A 21,085-nucleotide genomic window follows, 5' to 3' on the forward strand; every position below is an offset into this window, starting at 1 on the left:
GGTAATGGGGACGGATCGTCGCTCAACATGTGTGTTGGCGTGCGCAACCTCTCGGGCGAGACAGATGTGCGCATCTGTATGGGAATGAGCTGATGATATCTGGGTAATAAAACAGCGTGCGGTGGGTTCTGTGGACGCGGCACAGAAACGGGAAGTTTCAATCATTGTGCTACAGGAGACCCTTAAAAACACACTCGGGGGACGGCGCTCTTCAATTAGGCGTCGTTTGCCTTTTTCCCCACAGTGGGGACAATTTGTCCTCTCTGGAAGAAACCCATCAACCACTGGAGGTCTGCGGCGGGGTGTGATTTAAGTAATGCAAACACTCCGGGCTCCTGAATGTGGAGCCTTCTTGGGAATTTTCTTGTCCGTCTGCATCCTCTGCCTGTGCAACAAAGTGATTCTAATCATTGCTGCAACTGGCTCAAAGTCCCTGAACATAATCAGCCTGGCACGCGCCACACTGGCAGTAGTGGCGGAGGGTCTGCGTGAGTGTGTGTGGATAAAAATATCCTCAAATTAGACACGATCCAATGTCTTTTCATTTTGCGTAATGGCAGAAAAAGTTGGAGTAAATTGCAAATGTGGAAAATTGACTTTTTGCTGAGGGGCTTTCTGCACAAGGGGCCTGGATCAAGCTGACCCCAAAAGTCTGGTTAATTTGATCAGTGTGGACAGCATCTTATCGGGCGCGGGCACTGTGTCCGGGCACGCGGGGGCAAAGCTTTTTCCTCTAAGTCTTCCGTCGTATCTGCGAGGCACAGACCCACTTCGTCCTCCAAACTGAGCTGGTCATTGTTCCTGTCTTAAAGAAACTCTCAAACACTCGCGCCACGAGTGCGCGCACGCCACCGCCAACTAATGGGTTTAATGTGAAAGCGCCCGAGAATGTTTGCGCAGTAATCCTCAGCAAACCAATCGTCTTATCACTTACAGCAGCGGGCTAATTTGTAGACAGCCAACAACCCAAACAGGTGCTTTCACCATCCCCCCCGTGCGCTAAATTCTGTCTGTGCCAGTGTCCTGAAATACAGCGGATGTGTCCTGAAGAGCGCACGTGATTGGCACCATGGCTGACGTCTGAACACTGAACCATGCTGAATAAATTGGATCGATAGCGCCTTCAGACTGCAGCTAATGGCAGCGTGTCAGCAGTTATTAGGTTGACAGGCAAAATATGCAATTTAAAATGTGTTTGGCTAAAACTTTATGTTGATCTATCCAGTTCAACATCGCTCTCTGATTATCAGCTCAATCGGTGCGTCAACACTCCCACCCACTATTATATTATTTGCACTTAGCTGTAGTTTATTCATTACTAGCGAGCCTTTGGGCCTCGATCGGTCCCATAAAATGCCAGTCTTGTTATTGTGTGTCAGCAGTTTAATCAGCAGGCCCGGGTCTAATGTACTGCTTCTTATTAGTCCTCAAATCAGTAATTCAGATTTATTCGCACCCCTTGTTGATTCACTAGAACAGGAGTTATGGCCATAATTACCTATAAATGTACCTTCCAGCTCGCCGTGTGCATGGCGGTGGATCTTGATCTATGTGTCAGCACAGGTGCCACATCATGGCAAACAGGCTTGAAATGTTCTGGTTGCCTAAATCATCATAAAAGTAACTTCTTCAAATCCTCAGTGGACACATTAAAAGCTTATGTCAAAGCCTGCAAACAAACAAACAAAAAAAAGACTAATGCCCATCTGCAGGCCGCATCTGCTGGCCATAAACGCTCAGACGGTGCAGAGAGCTGACACAACGCGAGCCGCTGTCACTCACGGAGCCTTTGTCTTCTCTGGCCACATGATTTGGGCGAGCGTGCCTCTCCGCCCGTGCTTGTGCGCCAACTGTCACACCTCAGGTTCGGGTTCTTCTCTCGATTAAGTGGACTTTCAGAGCCGCCAGTCGCTCTTGTCTGGCGCCTTTTTGCCCTCCTCTCTCAGGCGAAAATAGATTAAAATAATCTTTATTTTTAAACAGAATTAAAACACAGCAGAGAAATGTTGTTTTCCCCCCCCCCCTCTTTATCCGGGAGATAAAAGCAGCCGTTGAGGATTCTGGGAGCATCTTCAGCGGCGTTATTAAACGATCCGTTGGGTTTTTCAGAAATCACCGGCTCTTTATTTTTCAGATGAATGGACGCTGTCTTGGATTTAATGGGAGGCACAGATTAGGGCCCGTTTCCCCAGTGTTTCCCAGCAATAACCTGCTATGTAGCAGGCATACAGGCGGTGATTCTTTCACGCATGTACAGGACCACAGAGCCAAGGATTAAAGTTAGCATCCAATAAAAGAAGCGTTTCTCAAATCGTTTATCAGGTGCCGGCGTTCTGGACCAATATTACCTGTGATTAATACAGAAATAAACACAATAACGCTCCTCTATAGTTCTGCCTGTAGGTGTTAATGCCAAACATGTGCTTCTCTGTTGGTGCAGCGGCGGCACCGGCCGGCCTAATGACCCGACCTCTTATCTGCCAGCGGGTCTGTGGCTCGACCCGCTGTGCACAGGGCGTGGTTGTGTGTTATCTCCGCTCCGACCTGCAGGAATCGTCAAGGTCTTGACTCAATATCAGGAGGTTTTCTGTCCACTTCCGCTGCAGCCGTTCCCCATTAGAGAGCTGGAAGGGTGGCACAGACGTGTCGCGGGGACGGTTTGTCTGTAGTTATTAATAGTTGTTGTTGGGGGGGGTAATTGCGTTCTGGCGAGTAGGAGCTCGCAAAGTGACTCATATTTCGCCATTCAATGGGCAGGAAACAACAACAACAACAGCAGGAAAAAAGTCTTTCCAGAAATCTGTGAGAGTCAAAAGTCCCGTTGAGTCGAAAGCTGCGAGTTGTGTCAGAGAATTTCTTTAATAAAGAACGTACAAATGTGGGCTTTATGCAACAATGGCCACCGGAGTTTAGAAAGCATTATTCTCCTCCAGTCTATCAGGCACTGAATAAAAATCTCCAATGAAGATTTTAATTTATTCAGACTGACGGTAGAATTGAAAAAGGAGCTTTTAGCCTTTTTTTTTTTTACCATCAGCTTGTCTAGGCGCATTATTAACGTACTAGAATTAACTTACTGACATCACTTTAGTGCATAAATCAGGTACATTTTTATTCCGAAAAGTACTGGTACTGGTTGGCCTTTTATGGTGAGGTTGAAGTCCATATTGAAAATGTAGTTGGTTACATCCAACTCTGCTACCTACAGATAATTTAATCCCGGTCCAAACTGCTGATGCTACCAGGCTAAGAAAATCCTGTAGGTCAGACTTCCCTGGAGACCCAGAGAGATCAGTGGTATCGGGGATAGAGTGGAGCCATGAGCCAACTCCTCCCAGCGGAGGTCAGAGGTCATTTGGAGACGGTGCCATGATGGTTCGCAGCAGTAGCAGCACCTTTTTCTACACCATCAGAGGTAACGAGAACCTGCTTTTGCTCGAAACGGACCGACCGAACACAGATCTGAAGGCCGAGCAGGGGCGCCGCAGGCTCGCTGCTAATCTCACCAAAAAAACGAAGCACTTCTGATTTTAGGTCAGTACTTCACACCGCGGAGGGGCCACAGAAGTCTACCATGGCCATTGTTCCTCCTAGCAAGGAGGGAAGCTGCTCCTCAAATGCTGCTTCAAACAGATGGTGTCTGGAGGCCTGGCTGCGTTTGAAATGCAGCATTTGGGCGCAGAAACACCAGCAAAGACTTGAGAGGGAATACATTAATGCCATTAGAGAGAGGAAATCTGATGCTGTCATTTGCACGGACTCGTCAGACGTCACTGAGCGCTGGGTTTGTTGATGGGGCACAAAATGCAGATCAAAAGGAAAAAAAGAACATTCGGAGATCATGAAGAAGAGACTGGTTTGAGATTTAGTGTGACTGAGGACTAAATGGACGAAAATGTCCTGTGTGCGCAGCTTTTTGACTGAACAATAATAATGATTTTATAATACTTTCAAAACTTTTGACATGAGAATGGACTGGAAACAATTCCAAAGAAGGAATTCATGCTAAGCAACTCATAAAATAATAAAGGTTTTATATAAATGGAAGAAAAACACAGCTCACATCAGTGGGGTTCGGATCACTGGGACTGGGAGGCAATTTGGTGAAGCAATGAAAGGAACGGCATCGTTTTTTAAAAACGCCTGCAAAAAGTAGCCCGAGAACAGAGATACAGAGACCTGAGGAGAACCTGCGGGTCTCCGCGGTTCCTGTTAGCACAAGAAAAAGAAAAGAACGACAGAAAAAAACATTTGGCAAAGCCTCAAAAGAGCCGAACTACTGGCGATACGCTGATTTATCCCTCCTTTGTTCTTCATGACTGTGCTGACCTTTGACCTCCCTCCATCCTGCTGCTCTCCCTGAGGGCGCCGTGCGCCTAAACCCCAGGACGACATGTCAGCGCTCTGGGCATCATCACGTGCGCTGAGCCACACAGAGATGCACCATCGGAGCAAGCGAGCGGATCCCTGAACATACAACCAGGACCTTTATGTGACCTTGCAAAGTCAATCTCAATCTCAATCTTTATTTATATAGCGTCTTTTACAATCCAAATTGTTTCAAGGCGCTTTCCAGAATCCCAGGGCCTGACCCCAGACAAGCAACAGTGGCAAGGAAAAACTCCCCTTTAACAGGAAGAAACCTTGAGCAGGACCAGGCTCATGTAGGGGGACCCTCCTGCTGGTGGCAGGTGGGAGATTTGATTTTCACAACGGCCGGGTCGCTACCGTGACCCGATTCTTGGCGTTTTAATGACGCCGCAGGGCCGTCGTGCAGCTGGTCAATACATTTGCTGGATATGCGGTGAGACCCCCCCCCCCACACACACACACACCTCTCCAGACCGAGTTGCAGGGATCATACTGAAGGCAGAACAAGCTGCACTGTTGCGGCGTCCCTCCTCCCACGCTCGCGCCCACCCTCTCATCCGCCGGAGGACGTGCATGTGCTGCAATCCTGTTTGCGTTTCCCACTCATTGTCCCCATCATTCATTCCTCTCGCTGCCGTCCCTTCGCCTCTCTCTTTTGTCCCTTCTGCCAATCCCACCCACCGTATTCTCCTCTCATCCCTCTTCCCGCTCTCCGCCGCAAAAAAAACAACAACAACCACACACATGCGTGTATCCGCCCGCGCATGCGGTTGGCGCGGCCCTGTCCCTACGCGGGGCGGCACAGTTTGACGCGGGGTTATGCAAAGAAATGCTAAAATCAGTGCGGTAGTACTGCCTAATGGTGTCTCCATGGCAACTAAGGGAGCAAAGCCCTGCGCTGCTGTGTCAACCACAGAGGATTTTAAACCTTAGCAAAGAAAAGAGTTGGATTTGGTCAATTAAGCATTTCATCCTTTAAGGTCTGTAGCACTAAAACCCTCCTCAGCACTATCATAAACAGCCGACTCCGTCTCCCAATATTCCCAGGATTTACTGCGGCACCATTCCGGTAGCGTTCCCTCTATTTTATCCTCCTCCCCTCGTCTTTCATTCCTTTTTTTTAGTGCCAGGATTGGTGTATTCCTTATCTTTCATCATCTCTGGAGAGTTCATTAAAAAGTGATGTCCATGAGTCAATATAATATCATAATGCAAAACGTTGTGATGTTAACTTGTATTGATCCCCCCCCCCACACACACACACACACACGCTTTGGGGCGGCTTATAGGCAGAAAAAAGATGACTTGCTATTAAATCCAAAAATGAAATGAAGCCCAGCTCTAGTCGTTGTCCCCGAGCTGCAGATTTATTGCTCCCAAAGTGCATATGGACTGAAGACCTGAGCCCCGGCTCTGGAGCCACCTGGGGTCACCCCAGGGGGGGTGGGGGTCGCTACACCGTCACTTTAAGACTGGAGGAACCTTTATTCCTGATAAAGCTTGTGGTTACTGCCCCACCAACTCTGGTCCAGAAATGAAGCCTCGCTTCCACAGTTTATCTACCAGAGGTGGGGAGGAGCATGTGCACACTGCAGCTACAGCAGCTCACTGAGTCGTATCGTTTTAGTGTGTGTGTGTGTGTGTGTGTGGTGGGGGGGGGTTGCTTCTCAGCAGCCAGGAGGTTCTTCACGAACCGTTTGGCTTGAACGCTTCACCTGCGGCTCGGACGCTGCGCTCTGCGTGACACCGGCTCGAGCTTCAGCACGTCTATTGACTGTCAGGAGGGGGGTGGGGGGTGGGGGGTGGGGGTCAGAGAAAACAGGAGAAAAGAGTGACAGGACAGAGTGGAGAGAGAGATTTTTCCGCCGTTCCTCTGCTTTGGGGCTATCTGTTCCAAACTCCAGCGGCATTCAGTGTGTGTGTGTGTGTGTGTGTGTGTGTGTGTGTGTAAGTGCTTGATAGAGTCAGTTGGACATTGATTAGGATTCGAAACAATTATCTCAGCAGAACGATTGCCGAGCGTCATGTGATGAAGCGGCGTCCCGCCGTGCGCTACCCCGCAGCAACGTGCAGCGCGTCTCCATCGTGACACGCTTGGACCGGTGCCAAAAGCAGCCCACGCGTTGACACCTTTCCAACAGGGCAGCCGAGCAGACTGATGAATCCAGTCAGTCTGTTGATGGCTTCACGCAGTATCCTCACGCTAATGCTAACTAGCATGACCAGCCATCTGCGTGAGGATGACAGTATATGGAGCGACTTCGATCAGGGATGCTACGCTACATCAGCTGCTACTCACAGGTCCTTCAGCTGCTCCATCTCCCTCCAATCAGCCTGTGCTGATGGAAACACACATCACCGACACGTCCGTTAGAGTCGGGGCGCCATCCACTTCCCACAACCGTCCAAGAGTCCACCCAGAACTTTTTAAAGATTATTAGCTCTGACTTTTAAGACAAGCCTGTTTTTTCATTTCCCCCAGCTGTGTCTCTTTATCCACCACTCCACTCTCGTCCTCCCTCTTGGGCCCTCTATCAATATGCTTCCCTGAGCTCTGCAAATCAGCACGAGTGGCCCGCGAACCACCGGAATCTTATCTGGGAAAACCGGATTTCTCAGCGTGGCAACTTGAGTCGGCGCCAACAGCCGTCAACTGTCAACGGCCAGGTAGCCTTCCTGTCACTGAAGACTGCAGGCCTAGTGCGTCCATTATGCAGCCCCTATAATTAATGTGAAATTATGTAATTAGGGTGTGCTGCTGGCAACACCGTGTCAGCATGTGAAGATCCAGATGGATGATGCCATCCAGGGTCGCTTTGGAGCTTATTCTCTGATTCCTTCATGGCTGGCAGCTCTTGTCATTGTTCGTAAGGCTCAGTGTTTTAGTGTTCGGCACTGTCAAAACGCGTGAGTCAATTGTTCCAGACATCCAAAGAACGATCTGAAAATGTCAAAGCCGGTGTGCGCGCGCGCGCGTGTGTGCGTGTGTGTGTGTGTGCGCAAGCACATTATTAGCAATTTGTTCATTTCAAAGCTGCCCTTGCAGCATCTGTGAATTACAACAGTGGCGTAAAACAAGGGAAGGTCGTGTTTTCAGCATGCACACCCACACACACACACACACACACACACACACACACACACACACACACACACACACACACACACACACTTCATTGGACTTGTATCTTTGTGAGGCATTCCTCAGCTCCTGACCCATCATCACAACTACCCCCTAACCTTAACCCTGATGCCCTAACCCACGTCTTAACCCTCAAACAGTCCTTTGAAGTTATGAAGACCAGACAAAATGTCCAGCAGATCTTGGTACTCAGTTTGTAAGCACACACACACACACACCACACACACACACACACACACACACACACACACAGGCCATGGTAACCAACTTAAGGGAAATACGTTGTCCAAACAAGCTGTTTATGCAATCAAATTCATCTGCCACCCAAGAGTCGTTCGTCTTGCTTGAAAGCAAATGTGACAGCATCATTTTTAACAGGCCACAGCTGTGTGTTTCACTCCTCGCTCCCTGTCAGCCGCCGACAGGAACGAGCCCGAGAGGTGTCTGACAAGACGACGTACACGCCGACATCGCCAGCTCTGTTTAAATATTCTGAGAAGACGGTTCAAGCGAGGCGTTCAATGACAACGGTGGATATTTAAGAACAACTTGTCCCCCGACACACACACTCTCTCACACACACACGCACGCCCAAACGCCAACGTGCACAGGCAAGCCTTCTCTCATTCTCTCATTGTTAAATCTTCATCAGTTGTTACACGGTAGGATCACCTTAACAATATTTCGACGCCAGCTCAAGGTCAAAAGTGTGTTTTTCACTGGATTGCTGGATTACCATTACTCCCCCTTCTTGTTAAAAATGAACTTTTAGCCCGCTCACACTCTGGGTGGGTCGCGAACAAGTGCAAATTTACGGCCACTTCACTTGCGGACTTGCATTTGAAGCCATTAGGGGCTCTTTTTAATGAGCGCGGAACGTTGTTCACAGTAAAATTCCCCGCTTGCCCGGAATCGTGACGCCCCGAGTGGCCTTGCGCTTCCAGCGTCGTCATTATGTCCCACTAATGTAATAACCGTGCACGCCAACCTTGAGGCGGCAAAACAAGCGGCGGTCATGTTGGGGAGACACGCAGCTGTTTGATGTAGTAGCTTTAAAGACGGCGCTCCCGTTCAGTGACACTTCGGGACGGAGGATGTTTGCACGCGCTTTGGCTGCCTTCCACGCGATGTAGAGCCTACAATTATGTAATGGACAATACAGGGACAACATGGAGGGAACCCCAATTCGATTATAGGGTGGGAGGAGTAGTGGTGTGTTTAGAGAGTCCGGTTTTCTTTCCTTTTCTTTTTTTTAACAAAGTGCTGATGATGTTATGGTTGTTCAGGCTGAAAAAGATCCATCAGATGGACACATTCTACCCAAACTGGTGGATAATATCCTTGGGTATGATTTTAAATTGCAGCTGCAGAGATGGAGGAGCCTTTTAGACCCATTGACTGTGGCTCAGCAACTGTGTGTGTGTGTGTGTGTGTGTGTGGTGTGTGTGTGTGTGTGTGTGTGTGTGTGTGTGTGTGTGTGTGTGTGTGTGTGTGTGCAGCTTTGGTGAGTCTGTCTGCAGTGCAGCAGTGGACATGAACACATGAACGTCTCTTCAGCAGACAGGCAATCACACCCGAACACCCGGCTTGTCCATCGTCACCGGGTCCCAGACTGCATTGCGAGCCTTTAGTCGGGCGTTTCCAAAAACCCAACAGATGTGGAGTTTAAGACACACACACAGACGCACACACACATTGCGAACATGCACAAAGTGTTTCGCCCTTGAATTGCAGACTAAAAGCACTTTATTCACAAAACAAACTCTCGGCTTCCCACTCAGAACTCACCTCTTCAAATGGAGAGTTTAAAATAAGCTCATGCAGCCGCCCACTCACTCACATGTACGTGCACAGTGTGGCGTGCTCCCTCTGTCACAACACTGTCACAGAATCTCATTATTTTCACCGTGCGGCACCGTGGGGCCACGTACGCCAGTCTTACGGTGCAGGATTCCCCTCGTTACGAAATAACAACGCTCCGCTTCTGCGTGCCAGACGCGTCAAAGGCACATCGGCAGAAGGTCCTGCCCCTCCCAAGCAACCGTGCACAGGGAACGCATGTCAGGGGATGGATCATGCAAGTCATATCCAGTACCACGGCTGATAATTGTTCTGTTCTGACAGTTCTGCAGGGAAGTGTCTCGCATCTGCACACAACTTCTGCTCTAACATCACAAAACCAGAACCACGTCTATGGTGGAACGATCAAAAGCCACAGCAACGGCCACATGCACCACAGTGAAAAAGACAGTGGGAGAACTTACCTGACACCAAGTCTAAGAGGAGTCAGAGCATGAGGTTCTCTCTCGCCTGGAGACAGCGGAACATACAGGCAGATGTGTACAGATGTTGGAGCTCGGACTTCAGGAGCTCTTTGCTTCTCCTTCGCCTCCCTAAGACTTTTCTCTCACATTTATCCAGATGATACGTGGAGGAAGGGGGAAGTCGGCGCGGGAACAAGTATCAGAAACCAAAGAGGTGTGAGGAAAACTGAGGGAGAGACGCGCAGGTCTCCTCCGTTGAGACGCGTTTGGTGAGCGCACCGCGGAGAGCATCCACTGCAGCAGAGCAGAGAACCCGGAGAGAGAGAGAAGAGGAGGAGAGGAGAGGAGGAGAGGCAGCCTGGGCAGAGCAGAGCAGAGCGGAATAGAGCAGAGCAGAGGAGAGGAGAGCAGAGCAGAGCAGAGCAGGCATTCGTCGCTGCTGCTGCTGCTGATGCTGCTACTCCTCACAGCTTGGCAGGAGCAAAACCCCGGAACTGGATTAAGGATCCCCGAGGTACGAGGAAGAGGAGAGGAGTAAGACATGGAGACGGCGACAGACAGAGTGGCCCATGAAACATCTTCTCACGTGTCTTTCTTCTATGTCAGAGGGATTCTCCTGCGTTCTCGTAGAAACCTTGAAAATAAATGTTTCGCTTCCTCCTCTCTAACGTGATTCCATTATTGATATCCCTTATCCCTGTTATCTTTATAAATTTAACAAAATAATATTTGTCCTTCTTACAGCAAGGTTAAATATCACTGGGCAGAGCTTCCAACATTCAGAATCTTTCAATGATGAAACCTGGAAGACAGGTTCCAAGACAGGAACATGGACAATGACTGTTCCTGGGATCTTTTAATATAAAATATTTTTTTTAAAAGAAGGGAGAGGGTTGGGAATAAGATTTATACTTGATCTGTTTTATCAGTTTCTATTTCCCACAACAAAATTATTTCTTTCTTTTTTTCTGGCTGAATTCCCAAATTTTCTCCCTATTTGAAAACAGATGACATCATTTCCTGTGTTTCTGTCAGCCAGCAGCGCCACGATCTGCCCCACTAGATCCTTTTATCCTCCGTCTGATTTCTGGAATCTGCAATCTCTCGCCACCCTCTCTTTCCACAGACTTTCTTTACTTCAAGCTCTTTAGTTTTGGTTTGAAACTGTTCATTTTCATTCCTATTTTATCTCAGAGCTCCGGCGCTTCAGGTCCTCGTCCTCATCCGTCTGTTTGAAATGTGTCTGATTCCTCTATTTCATCCGTCTAGCATCTGTCCTGACACCTTTATTCTCATCCCTCCCGTCTCGCTCCGGTCCATCTTCCAGGCCTCCGTCCCATCTGCGTTGCTCTGCTGCTCTCTCCTCTCGGATGAGAGCCGAGTTCATCACCCGTCACATCAGAGATCGACTCTCCAATCTCCTCCTGCTGGTCGCGGGTCCTGGATCTCCATTTCCCGGAGAGCCTCAGAGGAAGCGGCTCCACCCACGATACAAGCTCTAAGGTACTTTAAATGATATTTTAATATTGAGTACCTACATTGCTGGAAGCCAACACAACAGTTTAGCGCACTGATGGATGTGTGCTATCTTCTCAAACAGGAGATTTAAAGGAGAGCGTGAGACAAATTTTAACCATGAGGCTAGCCGCTGCTAACAAGGAGCTCCATTTATGCAGATTCGTATCTATGTGATTTGAAACAGATCAGGGCAGGAAGCTTTAAAAGGCCTCCTTGTATAAGATTCTTGATATTATAATCAAGTCCTGGAATAAAAATCCTCTATAAAAATGCAGCCACCCTGTAAATGGAGAAGGTGGCTTTAAAGTGAGAGTCGTCAGTGTTGCAGGAGGTCCTCAGGAGCAGATTTAAGGTTGACGGAGGATCCTTTGGGTCTCCAGGATCACAGAGATGCTCGACTCTTTGTGCCCTGCTGCTCCATCTGTGTGGATTCCGGGGCATTTGCCAGCCAGGTCACATTCTTCTTTCTGACTTGATGAAGCTGGAATGGCAGTTCAGGCACCAACAAACAGGAAGCTGCTGCCTTCAAGTACCGCAGCTGCATAAAAGGGTCAAAAGTGGCCATTGCCTTCCTAAAATGACCGTGCTTTTTGGTGCTTATTTGGCAGTGAGAGGTTAAATAAGGAGCAGCAAAGGGAAGTGCTTTAGAGAGGGTATTTTTGGAAACCACTTAAACACCAGTGGATGTCAGTTGCATAGGAAAAATAAAGTGTTTTATTCTACATTATCGCACAGGTTTATGTACAGCTTTACAGGCTTTGCAGATCCAGATTTTAATGGTTTCTCATATCTCATAGACCTCCAGTATAAAGTCAGATATTAAAATTACACCACTCTGTGGAGAATTATCTAAGTACTATCTAAATACCTTTAAAGCAGATGTTTTAAACGCCCGTGCTGCGTGCTACATCGACCCCTTCCATTCTCGTCCTCAGTGTAAGATTTCTCATCTCTGCCGGCTGTTTGTCGCTCTGATAGGAAAGCAGCTCCTCTTCCTCTTTGTGTAGAACAAATCATTTCACGGGTCGCTGTCCCGTATAACCCGATATCCTCGCGGGGCGAGGCATTAAGAATCATTCTGCTCTCTATTCAAATTGCCAACAGCTCCGTGGAGCCGAGCCAGAGATATCAACCATCCGCTGTACGCTCTTTGACCTTGTATCGGGGCCTCGGTCGGCGCTATCAACTCATTCTGGTCCTTCTCCAGCCGCCGTTATCGCTGCTCTCCACTGAGTCCAGCTAGAACACAGGCCAAAGGAGCCCCGTCCAGTCTGCCGTGGACGTCTCTAAGCTGCCTGGAACATCATTTTGGCACCCTGGACCCGCGGAAAGAGGCGCGCAGTGATTGTGAAGTCTGAGGTCTCTGAGTGGGACCTCAGAATGATCGAAGGCCTGTCAGAAAACATGGTCATTGAGAGGAATTGTTTCAAAGTTTAATTGATTTTAAAAATGAACTGATCAATTAATCTAACTGGACCAGGATGGAGCACTCACGGTAACAAATGGGCCCTTCCAGCTGACAGCGGTGCATCAGCCCGGAGCAAAGGGATTCTGTATGAGCACACGCCCGGCTTGGACCAACCCCCCCCCTCCCAGGACCTCAGTGAGTCCACCTCTCCCAAAAAGACTTTGTTGGACTTTCTACGGCCCTGTTTTAAACGCTGACACGCCTGTTTCATTTCACTCTGACGTTAAATGCATCCAGGAGGAAGTCTCTAAATCAGACAAATCCAGTCCAGAAGTAACCTAATAGTCTCTCTGTATTCCTGGCATATCTGGCCCGGCCTGGAGATCTGCCGCTTTATCTGCCTGCTCTGATCTCATTGGCTCGTCCGCTTGTGGATTCTGTAATAATGCCGATTACATAACCGGCGCATCCAACACTGCTGCAGTGGTTCAAGGTGAGCCACACACACGCTCACAACCGACTGATACGGCTGCACGCCGGGCAACAGCAGAATAAGCAGCTGTGGTTCCAGTGAGCCCGGTCCTCCAGGGCCTCGATCCAACCGGGTTTTCTGACCTACCAGGTCGACCGCTCTTTCACCTGGGTTCCCACTTGTAAAAGCTGTTTTCTGCCTGGGAGGAAAGAAAACCCGGCTGGACTACAGCCCTCGAGGACCGGGTTCTGGCACCTTTGATTGACAGCAAAGGGGCGGGAAGGGTGGGGGGCCTGGAGGTGTCAGGAGACGGTCTGCCACATTCCCAACATCCTCAAAGCAGAGAGAAGCCACAACGAGCGTGTGTCCTTCCTGTCGCCGCCTCGTTCATATCCCAGCCGGCCGAGCGACGACCGGGTTCTGACGAATGGCGCTCGGTTAAACCCCAAGAAGAACGGCGCCTCGAATATGCCAAGACATCCTGTTTGCAGTTTAGGAACCGACGAGAAATGACGTGCGCGAGCTGGTGATTACGAGGCAGAATTAAGCGAGGTGATGGATTCGCCCAGAGGTAATAACACACCCGTCTAGCGCTGATGTGTGAGCCAGAGGCCTCCAGGAGCGGGCGAATAATAAAGAGGTAAAACACACACGCGTCACGGCGAAACGGCGCCCAGCAAAATTATGAACGAGCTATTTCGTTAAACGTTAGATTCCATATTTCTTTCAGACGGCTGTGCCGCCTTTTGCTCTTTCCTCCCTCCCGGAATGCCGTGTTTGTTCAGAGCAATCGCTCCGAGCGGAGCGGCCGCTTTATCGCCCGACTTATTATGGGCTGCCTCCGACAGGGAACCATTTAGAGTTTTGACAGAATTTCAAAGTCCGCCTCTAAAGCCGTGGACGCCACCTCGATCCTGTATTTCATGTCTCTTCTCTCAGTGGTGCTCAATAACGCCAACGAAATGTTTCCAATGCTAAAAATAGCCGAAATGTTTGCTGCATGAAGGTGGACGTTTTTGGATGACGGCATCAGGAGAAGGTTCTGTGCATGACAGAGGTGGAATTGGGGTGCTGCGATGGCCTTTCTTGCTAACTTGCAACCTGCACCACCATTAGCAACCGGATGCATAATTACTGGCTTCCTGACATTTAGAAAAACTCATTTAACGGTTTTGGTTTGACTCCTTCCTGTGAGGCCTTCGACCTTCCGTCCATCTGTTCAGAGCTGCTACAGGTGCTACGCTACGTTAAGCCGCATGAGTCCCACAGCCACCCCGTGCAGATTTGTTAGCATCCTCTAGCTAAGAATGCTGGGACTTTCATATTCTGTGTGAATGTTCTTTACCATCTTGTCTAATTGAGTAAGTGCCAATAGGAGGCTGAAGTAAAGTAAATAACGAGGAAACTAAATGATCTCGGAGACTCTGGAGCAATTTAGAAGCCGTTCCATGAACACATACAGTATGTGAACCAGGTTAGCATCTGCTACTGACAACAGGAAAGATCAGATCACTGGGGTCATTATGGTTTGGATGACTTCCCTTGTCGTAAACCCTGCTGCTGCCTGATCACCTGATTAATATCCACGAGACCTCCAATGCTCACGTTTAAACCAGCTTGACCTGTTACAACACAACTGTGCACACAGGTGGAACCTTCACGCTTGACTTCCTCCGGCGTGATTAGAATCAGCGTGAAACAGCGCAGCCACTCGGCAGCTGGCCCGGCGATAACGCAGGAACACGTTCGCAGACAGACGCGTCCTCCTGCGAGTTGGATTTGCGCTAATATGATGTGTATCGATGTTGTTTGTCTTGTTTATGGAATTAAGCCTCCTTTCAGCTTCTGACAAGGGAAATTAATTCCTCCGATTGGGGAAAACAACTTTACAAAGCTGCTCCGTGCTACCTCGCGGGCTAAAGTCGCGTCGCTGTTGTACCGCCGTGTGGAAAAGCGCTTATATTTCCACACTGAGGACGCACTGTCGTGCTCCCTCATGCAGACAACATCCGTCCTCTTATCGCCATGGTAAACCCTGTGTCTATTTGCCTGTACTTATTGAATATTAGCAGCAGCAGACATAGTGTCACGGGGATCGCATTAAAGGGCAGGCCGTGGAAAGGGAGCTCAGACTCTGCAAACACGCAGAGAGGCAGCTTGTTTTTTAAGCTAGGACATCTGAGACAATTTGCAGCAGCGGTGCATAACATGAAAATAATGCGCCGACTCACTCCGGAACAACAAAAAAAAAAGACTTGTGGAGAATAAACAATGTGGAAAATCACAACAGAGACGTGCCGAATACAAATGTGTCCTTTATGCTGCGCTGGGTGGTGAATTCGTTATCCTCACGGGAGCTTTTGTTGGAGGATGTAAATCAGCCTTGGAGAATATCAGATCGATGCTCCGTCTGGGTTTTCCAGGTGGATACAGCTGGGAAGGAAGGGTGTTTGTATGCCCACAGGTATGGTTAGGTTAGAGGTCCAAACGGAGCATCAAGAATCTGACTGAAGCAGTATTGATTCTCCACTGGAACACCAAAAACACACATCCGGTGCCCATCAGGAGCATCACAACAGGCAGTTACTTACTGTCGCTGAAGGTGAGACACTGGTGGAGCAGCTGGATTCCAGTCAGACAATAAACCTAAATCGTCAGTGTGTTGGTCAAAAGAGGATAAGAGTGATTCACTTCTTTACACACGAGCAAGAGTTGAATCCAAAGATGGACTGTCTGACTTCCATAAAACGAATGGATGAAGAAGAAGATGTCACGTTAACAGAAGTGGGACAAGTGATTACGCAGTTAGTCCACGTAAAGGAGTCCGGCATCACAGCAACACTTACAAAGGATGATTAACACGAATGTTAGCTAGCACTTAAGTCACTCTATACATTAATGTTTCCATTTATAAGGAGGTGCATAGATGGAAGCTGTTCGCTCCTTTCCAGTGCGGAGGTAACATATTTCATCATATCTCATATTTCTTCAAAGGCCCTAACCTAGAAAAGAAAGGAAAATGTCAGCTCAGTCTGCTGCTTTTCTTCCATTTTTCATAGGAACTCTCCCAGCGTCTGTGAGTGCTCCTCTTTATTTTTCAAAGTGACTGTTATCCTCACTGTTGCTGTTTCACTCCACAGGAGAGAAAAACGCGATAAAGAAACAACCTTTCTGACGCTGTCACATAAAAGCTGCAGGTTTGAAAAAGAGACCAAAGAAGAATTTACAAATGTCACAAATTTGGCCCAAAATCGGTTCGCTGCGTAACCATGGAAACCTCGAGGCTTGCACCAAACCAAAGGTAGCGCCTCCTATTTCTGGGGGGAAAGTTATCCTGGGGAAAATGCCGTGAACACACCCTGACTTATCTATAATGCAGAGCCGCGAGTGGGTGAATGAAAGCAGAGAAGAAGAGAGAGAGACGGGCGCCATCAAAGATCCTCGCCGCTAATTTCCACCGCCAGTGTCTGCACTTCCAAAATCTCCAGCTCCAGCAGCATTTCAGCTGGAGCTGGTGATGAGGATGAACAAAGAAGAATGATACTTATTGACGAACACTTCTGAAGAGACGCCGCTTTGAAAAATGTTTTTGTCCAAACTTTAAGTGGTCTCATTAACATACAGTAAACTGAGGTTAAGCTCTGCATTAGCCTGATAAATACCAAGCTTTTAACACATTTAACTACATTCATCATAGTCAAGGCGAGGTTTTTAGACATTTTCACTCCTTTACATAAAAGTTGTGTTGCAGCCTTAAGATGAAACACTTAAAAATAGATATAAATGCTTATTCGTACCCTTTTTCTCAGTAGGCAGCTAAAGTACCTTTAGCAGCAGTTACAGCCTTCAGGAGAGGCTTAAGGTGCTTTTATCTTTTACAAACTCCGTCTACATTCAATAACTTTTCCTGAGGAGACACATCTGTTTGGCCTCCCTTTCAAAAAGCTCAGATTGGCTCCACAGTGACGGCCGACCTCTTGAAATCTTCTCATAGTTTAGTCCTTGTTCAGATTGTCAGCAGCCATACCAGACCTGAGTCCCCCCCAATGTTACAGTTACCACAGATGGACTCAACCAACATGACGCCCAAACATCTGAATGATGATCACGTTTTTGGTTGTTTTTTAGTTTTAAAGGAGCTGCAACAGGAGAAATAGAAATACCACCCAGAGTGACCAGGACGACTACAAAAACCTACAAAGTGATTAAAAAAATGGTAAAAATGTGCAGAAGTCTGACATGATGGAGGCTCATTTGTGAACAAATGCCACGAGGGGTCGTGAAATGACTACGCCACAAACTACAACGGCATTATTGCACGTTTTAAGGCTTCTTTGCAGCCCAAACGTGCTGCTTTAAACGGGGATGTAGAAAATCTGCGTCCATACAGTTCATAAAAGTTCTCCATGCTGTTGTCACGCCTGTACCAGAGACGCATCTTCCTCCACAAAACCTGTCTTTTTCGATTCTCTTTCCCCGCAAAGTCTCTTTTCCCTCCTGTTTCCGTCCATCTCGACCCCCCGTCTGTGCTCTCATGCTGATCCGCCTGTTCCGCTCAAACGCACCAAATGGCGACAAGTAAACTCAACCGCACGACAGCCGCGTGCCACGAGTGAATGTGGCTTCACGCAAAAGAAGGAAACCGGGAAACTGGGGGCGAGTTTAGGCCGCACCTCAGCCTGAGTTTCAGTTTGTGGGTGTCAACGTGCGACTGCCCCCACTTCAACTTCTGAAGAAAAAAATATATATACCAAACTTGCCCTGTCAGAAAAAGGCTGGAACTCTACAAGGACTCGCTGTAATCCTCAAATTTTATATTTCCCCACTGTTCTGATAACGGCTGTTTTTTCTATCTGCTGGCACTGTCAGAAACACAAGCACTCAGAAAAAAAGCACTCCCCTGTAATTAAAATCTTCCTTCAGGGGTCACATATAATATGAGCAACCGTGTGTGCGTGTGTGTGTGTGTGTGTGTGTGTGTGTGTGTGTGTGTGTGTGTGTGTGTGTTGTGTGTGTGTGTGTGTGTGTGTGTGTGTGTGTGTGTGTGTGTGTGTTCCATTAGTATAGTGGGATTTTATTCAAACAAAGCTTTGGATAAAAGATCACAGCTCCCCCTAGAGGATAGATGCGGAAATACAACTGAATGAAAGTGAAAAGAAGAACAAGTTCAGACCTAAAACTACAATAAAGAATGGCTGGATTTTTGCAGGTGTGGGCAGATCCCTTCCTGGGAGCTCCGGATCTGCACCATTTCAGGCAAAAAAACGCAGCAGAGATGACGGCGATGATCATTGTGGGAATAAAAACAGCTGGGCTGAGAGATCATCTCAAGGTCAAGTGCTGAATCGTGAGGATTGGGAAATGGATTTGGGCCCGGGCACCTCGTGATGGTAACCAGAAGGAGGTGACAAATGAAGTAAACATGCCATTCCCCAAAAACGCTCCACAGATCCATGCGGGCCCTCTTCGTGTCCCATCAACCCTCTGGACTTCTGGTCAGGGCTGAACATCCATCTCCAGCCTGCTCGTGCTTCCTCAGCATGGAACCTTGCTCCATTACTAAAGCTGGCTGGGAATGATGGGTGACATGGTGTGTGGGAACAATCTTCCTGAGAGGAACTCTTCACACCTGACCTGTTTCCCTAATCCCCCCCCCCTCCCCGAGCAGCTTGGGCGGAACACAACACCTGATTGGAAGGGTGAGATAACCCTTCTGGATTAAATGAGAAAACACCCATGTTGCTGTTATCGGCGAGAAAACATTTCTGTCCCCCCTGAGGTGACCATGAGGTTTAGCTGCAGCTGCAGAGGATGCTGCAGGAACTTAGCCTGGCTCCTCTAATTATCTGGAGTTTTCACATGGTTGCACTTGTGCCCTTATTCTTCTGTGCCAGGAAATCCCCAGCTTAGGTAAAAGGGAGCTTATTAATAATGAAACTATATAAATTGTCTTTCATGCTGACTCCGGACACTTCCTGGCTCTGCCTGATAGCTATAAAAGGGTGTCACTGCAGTGATTAATTTCCTCAATTTTGAGGTGGTCCAGGTGCTTCGGTGCAGTCGAAACGCTATGAATAATAAACATGATGACAGCAAATATTGTGTAAGAGAGAAAACACAGGCCCATCCTCCACCGACCCCGCAGCCACGTCTGTCACCCTCCCTGTTTCAATTATCCCGAGTGTTCACGCCACGCCGGCCGCCTGCTCAATTCCCCCCTCTTATCACTGCGAGTGTTGACCTTGCACTGTTTAGGCAGGCTGTTAGAAACTCCTTAAATAGTTGTCGGTGTGCGCGGAGCCTGCTGGAGCGGCTTAGGCGTCCACCTGACGTGTTGTGACGGCACGCAGATTGAATGGCTCATGGGTCCCGGGTCTCCGCTCCGCTAGACCGTATCCAAAGCTGGTTTCCTCCCCCGGCACTCGGTGCTGTGTGAAAATGATGCACATCTAACGCAAAAAAAAGAAAAATGGATTTGCAGCAGCCAGAGATTCACCCTCTCAGGCCTGCAGACTAAAGATACAGTGCACGGAAGGTGAATGCTAAGCAGCATAGGTGACCTGTATTGTGTGTGTGTGTGTGTGTGTGTGTGTTCTTGTACTTGCTACATATCGAGTACCAAAATACACCCTGTAGGTGATGACATGAGGTTTAAAAAAAAATGGTGCAGCTGCAGAGGATGCTGCAGGATCTGAAGAAGGTGATGACATTTTTGGGAAGTGGGGATGTTTAGGTGCATCCTCAAAACTTCAAAAGACTGTTTGAGAGTTAAGCTTTTGTTAGTTGGGATGGTTAGAGTTCGAGTAGGGAGCTGCTTAATAAATTGTCTATGAAAGTCCTCGCAAAAATTGCGGTACAAGAATGTGTGTGTGTGTGTGTGTGTGTGTGTGTGTGTGTGTGTGTGTGTGTGTGTGTGGTGTGTGTGTGTGTGTCTACTGTTAAGAAACACAGCACCATCTCTTGGTCTTACGGTGCAACGTCTGCAGAGGAGGGAATCAGTCTTGTTCCTGCCTGCAGCACCAACAGCCGCCCAAAAAACCATATTTCCATGAAGCCTTTGAGAGAGTTTGCAGCTCTCCGTGTGGCCAGTTTCCTAGAATCCGCCGTTCTCGTTGGACTCCGAGGCCTGTGCAAGTTTAAGCCCAACCCGTCAATATTGAAGGTATTGATACATATTGGGCTGCCTTCCTAACGACCATTCTGTGTAAAACAGCAGGTACACACACGCTAAAGACACACACTATAAATCTGAATGAATTATGCTGCTCCAAGCAAGACAAAGGATGCAGAGTCACTGTGGGCTCAGACGGTGCAATTAAAGACCCCGCAGCCCCCACAGCTGGGGAAAACAGAGGCGAGAGATAAAACGCTGCCCTCTGATTTTAGCAGGCTCGGACTCGCACTCGTTCAATAATGCATGAGCCTGGTGGGGCAGAAAATGAAGCGCATGCAGATGCGACATCATCGGCAGCAGGTGATGCATGGGCTGCAGCAACGGGGATGAAGTGGGAAAAGAAAAGCCTTCATTATAAAGTTGTTTCACTCATCGGAGACAATCGCTGCTGAGGAACAGTTATGGTTGGAGCTGCTGTGAAGCGACAAGAATAGCAGCACACAGCAGGGAAAAGGAGCAGATGTAGTCAACAGACATTAAAAAAAACCTAATTAATCTACTTTAATATGATTCACAACAACTGAGGCCTGACATCAGGAGAGATGATTTAGTCAGTTTTCTGTGTGTCTCTTTGATAAAAGCTTATTCGTGGGCTTCGCATCCAGGTTAAAACGTTATTTAGGATTATTTCTTTACTAAAAATAGAAACCTTAACCCAAAATTTAAAAACCCCACCTGGTTCAGACAGATGCCTTCATTTAAAAGTGCAGTGTGGGATTTGGCACCACCTAGTGGT

General features: G+C 48.2%; 1 protein-coding gene across 6 annotated transcripts in view; it reads right to left on the minus strand.

Moving 5' to 3' along the window:
• The window catches only part of dlgap2a (discs, large (Drosophila) homolog-associated protein 2a), a 100,419-nt gene that overhangs the window by 66,359 nt on the left and 12,975 nt on the right, over positions 1-21,085 (minus strand). For 2 of the 6 annotated variants that reach the window (XM_057058787.1, XM_057058788.1), the window contains exon 1: positions 9,778-10,371. The exons of the other annotated variants lie outside the window; for them this stretch is intronic. The gene's annotated coding sequence lies outside the window, so the exon portion shown is untranslated. Of the gene's footprint in view, positions 1-9,777; positions 10,372-21,085 lie in introns of those variants that run through there. 6 annotated transcript variants of the gene reach the window in all.

This window comes from Takifugu flavidus, chromosome 16 (assembly GCF_003711565.1).
Source record: "Takifugu flavidus isolate HTHZ2018 chromosome 16, ASM371156v2, whole genome shotgun sequence".
In the NCBI taxonomy this organism is placed as follows: Eukaryota; Metazoa; Chordata; class Actinopteri; order Tetraodontiformes; family Tetraodontidae; genus Takifugu; species Takifugu flavidus.